Here is a 12,694-nt window from a genome sequence, read left to right as displayed (position 1 = left end):
TATACCCACCATCACTTGCACAAAAACAATATCAAACGCCACTAACAACTTCCAACATTGTCCCCACCCGCCCCACCCCTCCCTCATTCCCCCACCCTGGAGCATGCAGCAGTATCTGAGCGGCTAACAATTCCTGATCGGGTCAGTTCGACAGCACTTGGGATAGCTGGTCAGCATGGACGAGATGGACCAAAGGGTCTGTTTCTGTGCTGTATATCTCTATGACTCTATGACTATCATCAGGGTCCAGGCTGCTCCGCCATCTCAGAATTCCCTTTTGACATTCCTGTTCCAAGTCAGGGCATTAACCCTTTCCAAACCAGCGCAGTCGAACCGTCTGTGCCCTGTGTGTGCACCTCATGTACCATCGCAGGGAGTGAAACAAAACATCCATTGCTGTTGGTTAACAAAGGGTTAAGCAGCTTCCCTGGCCACTGTCTCTGAAGGCGGGGTTTGGAGTTGCTGGACAATGTGCTGATGGTCACTGCTGGTCATTTAGACATACTGTTCCTTCGGGAGAATATAAGGGGCCCGAGACCCAGGCTGGGGGTATCTGTGGGAGGAGTTGGGGTGGCGAGGAATGTCGGGTGGTCTGTACGATAACTGATTATAAATAGGGTGGAGTTGCTCCAAATAGTCATCATGGTAATCGCGCTGGCCACTCACGTATTCATCCTCATCTGATAATTCTTCATAGCGGTTCCCATTGTACTGCGGAGATAAAAACACACAGGTCTAAAAATATTTCACAATCAGCTTGGTGCTGAACTTTGAGAAACCTAGCAGCAGAGATCCATCAATAACGTTGTTGTAGTGGCCGGGCTGTCCCTCACTGGGATGGAAGCCAGCTGGGTGGCACCCTTCCTCATCTCCAGTCTTCACAAGCAAGTGGAGCACTGACTTCATCCACTGTTCGTGTGTCTGAGTTCACATGTATTCTCTCTCTCTCACACACACACACAGACACAGACACACTCACACAGAGATACTCATACAGACAAACACAAACAGAGGTACATACATACAGACTTATGCGCACACATGGACATACACACACACACATAGAGACACAGACATACACACAGAGGTACACACACACAAATATGCACACAGAGGTATACACACACACATGCAGACATAGACGCACAGACACAGGTACACAGACATGCAGATATACACGCACACAGACACATACACACATGCAGACAGGGACAAACACAGACACACATATAGATACAAAGACACACAAACGCACACGCACAAGGACACACGTACAGAAACAATTACACATGGATGCTGTCTGACCCGCTGTGATTTGCTGTTTTCTACAGTAGTTTGCTTCAACAGAGACACACAGATATCCACACACTGGCATATACACATATACACATACACAGACATGAACAGAGACACATATACACACAAACATGTGCATACACACATACACACACACACACACACAGACATGAACAGAGACACATATACACACACAAACACATGCATACACACATATACACACACACACAGGCATGCACAGAGACACATACACACACGTGCATACACACACGCGCATGAACAGAGATACATATACACACACAAACACGTGCATACACACACATACACACACACGCACACATATACACACACACACACACACACACACACACACACACACACACGTACTTTTTGGGAATTACAAAGCCAGTAAATGTACCCAATAGAAGCTAAAGTAACCTGACTGTCTCTTACTCACTCTCCACACATGGCCATTGCATGGTTAGCTTGGATGGCTGGTTTGTGATGGTGACTGATGCTTACAGTGTGGGTTCAATACCTGTATCAGCTGAGGTTACTGTGAAAGTGCTGTTTTCCCACCCTCTGCCCTCACCTGAGACATGGTGAACCTCAGGTTAAACTCACCACCAGCCATCTCTCGGCAATGAGACAGCAGCCCCAATGGCTATTGGGACAATGGTGATGATTGCTCATGTCCTGCTGCAATCTCAAAATGCTGCCTTCATTTCCCAGTGCCTGCCTGACCTCACCCTGTGTACCTGTACATATTCCTCCAGCTCAGCAACGCGTTGAGCCCTCTGCTCTCTTTCACTGCGGACCTCTTGTTAACCCCCAATTTTAGTTGCTCCAAAGTTGGCTGTGCCTTCCATAGTCTGGGCTCTGGAAATCCCCAACAAACTTCTCCTCCTCACTAGCCTCATCACTTTCTCCCTCTGCTCCTCACTTTGTTTTGGTGGGTGGGGGTGAGGAGGAGTGGAGATAGAGAGAACCAACTGGTCACTGTGAGGATTGAATCATGATGGGTGGGTGTGGCTGATGGCTGCCTTTCTCCAAGATACTGAAGTCAGCACCTTCTCAGTGTGTTTACTGACCTGACCACAGACATTCACAGAACAGGAGGGTGCTGGGCTAATGCCCAGTCAGAGCCAGAGCTAAGCTCAGCTCTTTTAGCGTATATATGATTAGTGTGGAGTCTGCTGTATCTGTGAACCCAACCAGTCACTACTGTGTAGATTCCCCAATATCAAGGGACCAGGCAATTAATTGCTGATCTTAACTTTGGTAAAGGTTACAAATCAGTGGAAGGCAATGGCCGAGTAGTATTATTACTACAGAGTTAATCCAGAAACCCAGGTAAGGTTTTAGGGACCCAGGTTCGAAACCCACCTCAGCAGATGATGTAATTTGAACTCAGTAAAATCTGGAATTAAGAGTCTAATGATGACCATTTATCCATTGTCGATTGCTGGAAAAATCCATCTGGTGACTATTTGTGAGGAGTTTGCACATTCTCCCCGTGTCTGCATGGGTTTCCTCCCACAGTCCAAACATGTGCAGGTTGGGGTGGATTGGCCATGCTAAGTTGTCCATAGTGTTCAGGGATGTGTCAGTTAGGTGCATGAGTCAGGGGTAAATATAGGGTTGGGGAATGGTTCTGGGTGGGTTATTCTGCGGAGGGGCAGTGTGGACTTGTAGGGCCGAAGGGCCTGTTTCCACACTCTATGCATACTAATGACCTTTAGGGAACGAAAATGCCATCCTTACCTGGTCTGGCCTACATGTGACTCCAGACCCACAGCAATGTGATTGACTCTTAACTGCCCCCTGGGCAATTAGGGATGGCCAATAAATGCTGGCTTAGCCAGTGACACCCTCTTCCCATGAATGAATAAAAAAATCAACTCGCTCTTGCACTGAGAAACAAAAGGGGGAGATCGACATGTGAAATGACAATTACACAGGAATAGGGTGAGCCTGCTTGGCGTCTGTTTCTATAACACACTTAACAGCAGGTCCATACACTGTTTAATTAGGTATTAGTCTGCATGCGAGCTGGTGAGAGATCAATGCTCTCTCAGTGTGGTTTGAGTGATACAAAGTCTGAGAATTCCTTTGAGGATCTTGCAGATATCAGTCCAAAATCCTAAAATATTCCAGGCCACTTTAAAAAGTCTGCGCCTTCTCTTTGTCTCACTTCTATCAAGAATTCAATTCTTTTCTGATTTGAAGTAACGTTTGATGATCTGGATCACAAGTTCTCCTGCTGTTCCTCATGAGCCTGCTGCTATAGAGAGAACCCCACAGCCTGAACCTGACACCCTCTCCCGAAGACTCAATTCCTGTGACTCAATTCCACTTCAGAAGCTGCTCAGGGGTTGACCATTTCTTTGCTGGTTCTCCCTGATTCCCTCAGGGACTTTTAGGTAAGTACATGAATATTGAGGGATATGGGCATAAGGCAGGTGGAAGAGATTAGTTGAATTAGGTGTCATGTTTGGCACAACATGGAGGGCCGAAGGGCCTGTTCCTGTGCTGTACTGTTCGATATTCTAATTCCGATCTCTCTGAGTTCCAGCTCTCTGCCATGACAGGGCTTGTGTCTGATTTTCCAGGGATACTGTGGAGACCTGCAGCCATTTGTCACACAGGTGCCGGTGGGTTATGGGATCGTACTGTGCAGTCGTGCTGACCTGAGGGAGTGGTGCCATGTGATTGCTCAGTGTTACCATACTCAGCAGCTGAAGGAGCATTAGCTTCAGCAGGAGCTGTCATTCTCAGCCTCAGCTAGTCCTACATCTGTCAGTTACTTTGCAAACTTGTGTCTCCTCTTGGTCCCTGTGGGTTCGGCTTTTAAGCATCACTGTGGTAACTCTCTGTAATTACCCCCAGCCTTGTCACTATAACTAAGTCATACCTTTCCTGTTCCTACTGTCACTGTGCTCCCCAGCCTTGTCCTTCACCGTCCTTGAAGTGACGCTGAGCTGACAGTGGAAAGCTGGGTATAAATTACTAACAGATCAACATCCCACTGGCTGAAGCCATGTTCAGATGCCTGCACAGTACGGGAGTACTATCAAGCAGAATGTCTGTTAAAAGAGGCAGATATCTTCCCTGCACCCGTTATCGCCCCCACACCCAACACTGTTTTTTGAGACTTCTGTGACATGTTGAAACACATTTCAGCTCTTTGCTCTGGCGAGAGTGGCTTTCCCAGTGAGTGTGAACTGTGTCCGGGGATCACTCATTTTCCAGGAGAGGCAGGAATCAGGGAGGAATAAGGTCAACGTCCTGGTCCCTATCACTGGACACAGAGTTCCACCTGCAATATGTAACTGTGAGTGAATGTGGTAACCAGCCAGTTGCCCCACACTGTACTAAACTAATTCTGATGGAGTGTTGCCAAACCAAGAGACCTTGGAGTGCAGGTACATAGTTCCTTGAAAGTGGAATTACAGGTAGACATGGTGGTGAAGAAGGTGTTTGGGATGCCTTCTCTCATTGGTCATTGCACTGAGTAGAGGAGATGGGAGGTAGTGTTGTGGCTGGACAGGACGTTAGTTCGGCTACTTGTGGAATAGTGTGTGTAATTCTGGTTTCCCTGCTGTAGGAAGGATGTCATGAAACCTGAAAGGGTTCAGAAAAGATTTACAAAGATGTTGCTAGGAAAGGAGTGTTTGAGTCAAAGGGAGAGGCTGAACAGGCTGGGGCTGTTTTCCCTGGAGCGTCGGAGGCTGAAGGGTGACCGTATAGAGGTTTATAAAATCATGAGGGGCATGGATAGGATAAACAGACAAAGTCTTTTCCCTGGGGTGGGGGAGGGCATAGGTTTAGGGTGAGAGGGGAAAGATATAAAAGAGACCTAAGGGGCAACTTTTTCACGTAGAGGGTGGTACGTGTATGGAAGTGGTGGAGGCTGGTACAATTGCAACATTTAAAAGGCATTTGGATGGGTATATGAATAGGAAGGGTTTGGAGGGATATGGGCCAGATGCTGTTAAATGGGACTGGACTGGATTGGGATATCTGGTCAGCATGGACGGGTTGGACCGAAGGGTCTGTTTCCAGGCTGTACATCTCTATGACTCTATGCGATTGCTGTTCATTTGCAGCTCATTTTGTAACTGCCTGGGTTAATCTCCACTAAACTATCAAATTGTTCACTCCCTGTCAACAGTTTCCCAGCATCAAAGTCTTGATCCATCAGACTGAGCCACAAGATCATACAACATAGGAGAAGGAGAGCCAGGCCATTCAGCCCATTGAGTCTGTTCCACCATTCAAGGTGATCATGTGGGATCTGATAATCCTCTCCACTTTCCTGCTTTCTCTCTCTAACCCTCAATTCGCCCCATTACTAGTGAAAAATCTGTCCATCTCAGCCTTGACTATACGGATAGACCCAGCGTCTGTGCCGAAGAATTCCACAGATTCACTCCCCCCTGGGAGGAGATGTTCCATCTTAACTCTGTCTTTAATGGGAAGCCTCTGACTCTGAGATACAGTAATGCTTTCTACTCACATGGAGAAACAACTTGTTTATATCCACCCTGTCAAACCTATTAAGAATCTTGTATGTATCACTAAGGCCATCTGTCATTCTTTTAAACTGATATAAGTACAGGCCCAATCTACTCAACCTCTCCTCATCAGGCACTCCCTCAGCGTTATCAGTCAGGTGAGTGAACCTTCCCTGGACTGCCTCCAATGTATCTCCCCGTAGGGAAGGGGGGGCAATGATTGGCTGCTTTTCCTTCAATGCACAGGTGTGTGTCACTAGCATTTAAAACCTTTTCATTTTATTGTCTGTGAGCTGTGGGTGTCAGCACTCCCTGCCCATCCACAACCTGTCCAGGAGTAGGCGGCGTCTCCCCGACCCCATCCTCCCCCCCCACCAACCCTGCTCCGAAACAGAGACCCTCACACAAGAAGATCCAGTGAAAGGGGAGTTTGGAACGGGCACCAGACCCCCTTAACCAAGGATAGAATTCTTGCAACAATCCTGAAACAAACATTTACAGAAACACTTGCATGCCATGAGGGATACAACCAGGCCAGCAATGGTGCAGGACGTTCATCAGGGACACACCATTTTAACACATTCGGGTATCTCTGGTTCAGTGGGAGTAACGATTGTCCTGTCTATCACTCAGTGCATGCACTAGGAGCCCCTCTGGAGCTGGGGAGCATTTCACAAAGAGCTCAGCATGCATGGGTGTGCAGAATACACAAAGGGACAAGGGCGGGCAGTGCAGAAGTGTACCTGGAGGTGATAGGTCTGAGGGAAAAGCCTGCAAAGGCATGCTTTAGCGTAAGTTAGGCTGGATAGTTGCATACTCGACAAGGTCTCCACCAGCGTGAATGGATGTCCGAGGGCTGGCGTGTGAAGAGGCCAGAGCAGCTGTGTCAAGCTCAGCATATTGGATGTCATAGTCCTTGGCACCGGGAGTAGTCTAGAGTGACAGGAGGCAGAGAGAGAGGGAAAGAGAGAGAGGGGGGGGGGGGGGGGGGGGGGGGGGAGGGGGGGAGGGGAGAGAGATGGGGGAGAGAGAGAGGGGGGGGGAGAGAGAGAGAGAGGTGGGGGTTGGGGGATAGAGAGAGAGAGGGGGGAGAGAGAGGGAGAGGGAGAGAGATAGAGGGGGAGGGGGAGAGGGGGGGAGAGAGAGAGAGGGGAGGGGGGAGAGAGAGGGAGTGAGAGGGAAAGAGAGAGAGCAAGGGGGAGAAGGGGGGGAGAGAGAGAGGGAGAGGGGAGAGAGAGGGGGAAGAGAGAGGGGAGAGAGAGGGGGAGAGAAGAGGGGAAGAGAGGGAGAGAGGAAGAGAGAGAGGGGGAGAGAGAGGGAGAGAGAGAGAGATGGGGGAAAGTGAGAGAGATAGAGAGAGGAGAGAGAGGGAGAGAGAGAGGGGAGAGAGGGGGGAGGAAGGGAGAGAGAGGAAGAGAGGGAGGGGAGGAAAGAGAGGGGGAGAGAGAGGGGGAGAAAGAGGGGGAGAAAGAGGGAGAGGGGGGGAGAGGGAGGGAGAGAGGCAAGAGAGAGAGGGGGGAAGTGAGAGAGAGAAAGAGGGAGGATGGGGGAGAGAGAGAGAGAGAGAGAGAGAGAGAAGGAGAGAAGGAGGGGGAGGGGGGAGCATTCCAGGAAAGAAAGGAAACACAAGAAAGGGAAGAAAATGTCAGTAACAGAGGAAAAAATTGAAAAAATGGAACTTGTGCAGAAATTTTTTAAAAAGAGTAAACATTCTGCTAATGAGTGAACTGATATACAATACAGGCTGGCGTTAGGCCCAGATTACAGTCATCTCAACTAACAGTCACTTCATCTGTAACATCAACAAATGAACAAATTCACATCTGACCATTACTGTGTGACTGAAAAGAAACCAGATCCCATTGGGAATGCCCAACATTCCCTTAGTTTCACACCACTCAGCACTCTCTGCTGCTACCATCAGGAATCTTTTATTCACTCACAGGATATGAGGGTCACTGACTGGGCCGTCCCTAGTTGCCCCTTGAGAAGGCGGGGGCGAGCTGCCTTCTTGAATTGTGGCAGTCCAGGTACTATAGGTTGACCCACAATGTTCTTAGGGAGGGAATTCCAGGATTTTGGATGTTTTGAAGGAACGGTGACATGTTTCCAATTCAGGATGGTGAGGGGCTTGGAGGGGAACTTGCAGGGGGTGGTGTTCCCACGTATCTGCAGCCCTTGTCCTTCTAGCTGGAAGTGGTTTTGGGTTTGGATGATGCTGTCAGAGGGACCTTGGTAAGTTATTCCAGTGCATCTTGTAGGTGGTAATCACTGCTACTCTGCATCTACGGTGGATGAATTTTATAGAAAGGATTGAATTTATATAGCATCTTTCTTGGACTCAGGATCTCAAAGAGCATTTCCAAAGTTTAGGAAACACAACAGAAGTCCATAAATAACAATTGCAAAATCTCTGATTCTAACCCTGGCCCTGTCTTTTACTGACGTTTCATCAATGGAAGGAGAGCTGAGCAGGTCAGTGTATTCCATTGGAAGGTGTAACCAAGATCAGGGCATCAGTAAAACAACTCGAATCACACTCAAAGGCAGAAGGAAAACCCCATCTGTTTGGTGGAAGATTCTTTCTCCCAGTCTTAGGTGTCTGTGTTTCTGGTTTACACGAAGGAATACAGTATCAGGAGGTGTGTTCCAGGGGAACTGACTGCATTGGGAGAGCCACCTGACTGATAGCAATGAGAAAGGTAAGTGGTGTGTATGTGTCTATTGCAATGGTATGCAATTGTAAGGGACTCCTGCTGCAGGATGTTGGTGGAAGCACACCTGGAATACCTTGGATAATTTCAATCTTCTTACAAAAGGAAAGATACACTCGCTTTCACCAAAGTGCAAGTGAGGGTCACTAGACTGATTGCTTCACAAGGCAGAGTTATCTTGTGAGCAGAATGAAGTTTAGCCTCTGGACTTTAGAAGATTGAGATGTTCTCTATCAGCAAAGCTCTGAAAGGTTTGACAGGGTAGACACTGAGAGGCTGATTCTGCCCAGGCTGCAGAGATTTCATTGATGATAAGACATCATCTGTTTAGGGTTGAGACGTGACGAAGTGTTTTCACTCAGTGGGTTATGAATCTCCGGAAGACACTAGCCCACAGCGTTGTGGATGCTCGGTCACTGAGCACGTCCATAGATATCCGACTCAAAAAGGAATATGGGTTTTGGACAGGAAAATGGCATTGAGTCAAAAGGTAGCTAGCATTATATTGAATGACAGGGGTGAGGGGCTGAATGGCCTTCTCCTGTTGCTATTTCTCATGTTCTGTTGTCAGTTTGTTGTGATGACTACAATTCTATAACAGTACACTTTCAATGGACAAAATCGTACTTTGAATGCTGTTTTGTCATTGTTAAAAGATCCTGCAATCCTGTTAAATAAGATTCTGCCTGTTTCCAATCAATTCACTCTAATGACTGGGAAAGGTTGCCATTGTTGGAAGAACATTAAGGTGTATGATAGAATGGCGATATTGATTACCAGGAGTCGGGAAACTGATGAGAGTGGATGCGACACAGTGCAGCCCTGAACAGACAGTCTAATGATGAGTCGATTACGCCATCAACAGACCCACTTACATTCAGATCACTCACAGCCACCACAAGCAGCCTCAGCAGCATCTCTGTGAGGCAGAAAGAGGGCACAGTATCTGGAAAAACATCTCACTAGTGCGGGTAGAACACAGTGTGTACCACTTCGTACAACACAATAAAACTGAAACAGGGAAAATGGGTTTTCCTCACAAACACATTGTCAAGATGACACAGCAGTAAAAGTATTCATAGACATAGAAACCTGACCTCGCCGCAGTGAGAGTCAGTGTGTGTGTGGGGCCCTGTACCCCAGTGAGAGTCAGTGTGTGTGTGGGACTGTACCCCAGTGAGAGTCAGTGTGTGTGTGGGCCCTGTACCCCAGTGAGAGTCAGTGTGTGTGTGGGACTGTACCCCAGTGAGAGTCAGTGTGTGTGTGGGACCCTGTACCCCAGTGAGAGTCAGTGTGTGTGTGGGCCCTGTACCCTAGTGAGAGTCAGTGTGTGTGTGGGACTGTACCCCAGTGAGAGTCAGTGTGTGTGTGGGACCCTGTACCCCAGTGAGAGTCAGTGTGTGTGTGGGCCCTGTACCTCAATGAGAGTCAGTTTGTGTGTGGGACTGTACCCCAGTGAGAGTCAGTGTGTGTGTGGGCCCTGTACCTCAATGAGAGTCAGTTTGTGTGTGGGACTGTACCCCAGTGAGAGTCAGTGTGTGTGTGGGACCCTGTACCCCAGTGAGAGTCAGTGTGTGTGTGGGACCCTGTACCCCAGTGAGAGTCAGTGTGTGTGTGGGCCCTGTACCCTAGTGAGAGTCAGTGTGTGTGTGGGACTGTACCCCAGTGAGAGTCAGTGTGTGTGTGGGACCCTGTACCCCAGTGAGAGTCAGTGTGTGTGTGGGACTGTACCCCAGCGAGAGTCAGTGTGTGTGTGGGAGTGTACCCCAGTGAGAGTCAGTGTGTGTGTGGGAGTGTACCCCAGTGAGAGTCAGTGTGTGTGCGGGCCCTGTACACCAGTGAGAGTCAGTGTGTGTGTGGGACTGTACCCCAGTGAGAGTCAGTGTGTGTGTGGGAACCCATACCCCAGCAAGAGCCAGTGTGTGTGGGGATCCCGTACCCCAGTGAGAGGCAGTGTGTGTGTGGGACCCTGTATCCCAGTGAGAGTCAGTGTGTGTGTGGGAACCCATACCCCAGTGAGAGTCAGTGTGTGTGGGGATCCCGTACCCCAGTGAGAGTCAGTGTGTGTGGGGATCCCGTACCCCAGTGAGAGTCAGTGTGTGTGTGGGACTGTACCCCAGTGAGAGTCAGTGTGTGTGTGGGAACCCATACCCCAGCAAGAGCCAGTGTGTGTGGGGATCCCGTACCCCAGTGAGAGGCAGTGTGTGTGTGGGACCCTGTATCCCAGTGAGAGTCAGTGTGTGTGTGGGACCCCATACCCCAGTGAGAGTCAGTGTGTGTGGGGATCCCGTACCCCAGTGAGAGTCAGTGTGTGTGGGGATCCCGTACCCCAGTGAGAGTCAGTGTGTGTGTGGGACTGTACCCCAGTGAGAGTCAGTGTGTGTGTGGGAACCCATACCCCAGCAAGAGCCAGTGTGTGTGGGGATCCCGTACCCCAGTGAGAGGCAGTGTGTGTGTGGGACCCTGTATCCCAGTGAGAGTCAGTGTGTGTGTGGGAACCCATACCCCAGTGAGAGTCAGTGTGTGTGGGGATCCCGTACCCCAGTGAGAGTCAGTGTGTGTGTGGGCCCTGTACCCCAGTGAGAGTCAGTGTGTGTGTGGGACTCTAGAAGATCTAAAAATGATGGCTTGGAGAGATTGTCATAAAGTTGAGGCTCAGTGTGGGATGAATGTTGTGGTAAATTGTGTTGGAGCTGAGCTCAGGCAGATACATCGCCCCGTGAACCCGTGTTGACCTGGCAATGATTAACCAACATCACAGCCCATACAGGAAACTCCATGGGACAATGTGAGACATGAAGAGGAACAAGTTTTTAATTTGTTAAATGTCAGCCCAGTTTTAGAATCCTCCAGTTCACTTTAACCTCTGATCTCTTCCTATACAGAGTGATAATATTACTTTCCATACGTAATCCTCTGAGTGCCTGACCCACGCTCTGTTGCTCCCTCCGTCTCTCCTGACCATGTTCTCCTCTCCTCTCCCATTATTCCCCGAGAGCTCAAAACCTGGAACAAAAACAGAAATTGCTGGAAGGGTGACTGGACCTGAGACATTAACTCTGATTTCTCTCCACAGATCCTGCCAGACCTGCTGAGCTTTTCCAGCAATTTCTGTTTCTGTCTCTGATTTCCGGAATCTGTAGCTGATTTGGTGTTTATTTATCTCAGTCCCTGGGCCCGTTTTGTGTCTCTGCCTCTTTCTGGGGGATTTCATAATACAAACTGACCATTGATCACGGTGTCCCGATTCAATTACTCTTCTGTACGATTCTGGGATCCTGGACCATCTCCTGGCATCTCAACAGAAATGATTCAAACTCTGTTCTGACAGGGGTAGGGTGTGATCTGAGTCCTGTTTGTTTTCAGAAATGTACACGGTCCTGTTTCTCCAACAGCCTGTGTGTTCAGTGACCTAGACTAGCTCCTGATCACATAACCTCCTGATTTGAGAAGTGTTATCCTAGTTTTCAATTCACTCTTGGCTTCACCCTCTCTCCTCCCAGGAGGCTGACTGTCTCTAACTCTGGCCCTTTGCTCAGTCCTGATTAGAATTCCCTCCGAGCTGGTGTCTGGGCCTCATGTTCTCTCCCCGACCCTCTCCACCTCTCTCTCTCACTCAGTCTCATCCTTTAAACAGTTTATCCAATCCATCCCTTTGGTGTGTCGTGTGGTGTCTGTTCTCTAACAGCTACTTACGTGGTCAATATCTGTGATAGCAGCATTCCTATACAGCACCTCGGGAGACGTTATCTTATTAGAAGGGCTACATAAAAGTAAGTTGTTGTTTGAATTGTGTTGGGGGGGTGGGTTGGAGGAGGCAGTGGGGTGGGGGTGAGTATCTGACCCTGTGGGGAGGTACCAGGCTTGGTGTGGGGGGAGGGGGGTGGTGAGGGTGGTATCTGACCCTGGGGTGACTGATCTCGAGCTGATCCTTTACTGCTGATTGGTCAGGGTGCAGCTGGCGATCTATGGATCATCAACCTCAGAGCTTTCTGATTGGCTGCAGTTCCCAAGGTGACCCACTTCCCTGGAGCCGCGATGGGTCGGTTAGGAATTTAATCTGGGGCGAGGGGGAGAATCAAGACCACTCAGGGTCTGAAACCCTTCATCAGGGAGGGCTCAGTCACCTCGAAATCTTTGATCATTTTAGAGATAACAGGAGAACCA

Source organism: Hemiscyllium ocellatum, chromosome 29, assembly GCF_020745735.1.
Source record: "Hemiscyllium ocellatum isolate sHemOce1 chromosome 29, sHemOce1.pat.X.cur, whole genome shotgun sequence".
Taxonomy (NCBI): domain Eukaryota; kingdom Metazoa; phylum Chordata; class Chondrichthyes; order Orectolobiformes; family Hemiscylliidae; genus Hemiscyllium; species Hemiscyllium ocellatum.
This window is presented reverse-complemented; position numbering follows the sequence as displayed.